Source organism: Microtus ochrogaster, unplaced genomic scaffold, assembly GCF_000317375.1.
Source record: "Microtus ochrogaster isolate Prairie Vole_2 unplaced genomic scaffold, MicOch1.0 UNK4, whole genome shotgun sequence".
In the NCBI taxonomy this organism is placed as follows: domain Eukaryota; kingdom Metazoa; phylum Chordata; class Mammalia; order Rodentia; family Cricetidae; genus Microtus; species Microtus ochrogaster.
In genome coordinates, this window is record NW_004949102.1 from 3,515,045 (window position 1) to 3,515,969 (window position 925).

Below are 925 nucleotides of genomic sequence, written 5' to 3' on the forward strand. Positions count from 1 at the left end.
GCGCTTGTCTCCAACAAGACTCACAATAATCTAGTTGACAAATTGAGAAGGACAACTTTTGTTAGGAGATAATTTTTTTTTTTTTTTTTTTTTTTTACTTAGCCAGACAGTGGTGGCACATGCCTTTAATTCCAGCATTCTGGAGCCAGAGGCAGGCAGATCTCTGAGTTCAAGGCCAGACTGGTCTAGAGAATGAGTACCAAGACAAACTATTTTAGAAATAAACTACTCTTTAGTAGTTCAATAGCATTGTTACTGAAATTAGATCCCTTCGTGATTGCCAGGTGATACATGGGAAATTTGGTCCCAACAGGGAGTTCTTACTGTCTTTAATAAAAAAAGATTAAGAATGAAATTAAAGGTAATCTGAATGACAATTTACTAACATTTACAAAACTAACCAAACTATCATAAAACAAGGCAGACAAACCAAGCTGTTAACTTCAAGGCTTCGGAAGGACAATGAAGGAGAAAAGGGACAGTCTTGTCATTTAGGCTGGCATATAGGTTAGGTCAACACAGTCAACTGGCAGCCACTTAGCACTTACAGGATTTATACAGAAAGGGTAAGGCAGACCAAATAATCAGAAAAAAGCCTATCTGGGTTCTTGCCAGCATCTGAAAAAGAAAGAGAGAAAAGAGGAAAAGGAAATGCTGCTCTGACTCGGGCCTCAGGAAGCAAGGCCGACCCAGATGATGCCTCCCCAGCCACTCTATCAGGGACTGGACTGTAGACCGGAAATTCTGGAAAATGGAAAATAAAGTTCAGTATCTCGTTAACGAAAAATTATTCTGCCTTTTTTTAAAAAAAAAAAAATCAGTTGAAGACGGTGTTTGCATTAAAGCTGGAAGCTCATGTCCAGTTTTTCCAGCTCTAGAACCTCATTTGGTTTAGACCATTCAGGTCCTCCCTGTGCATGTGGCC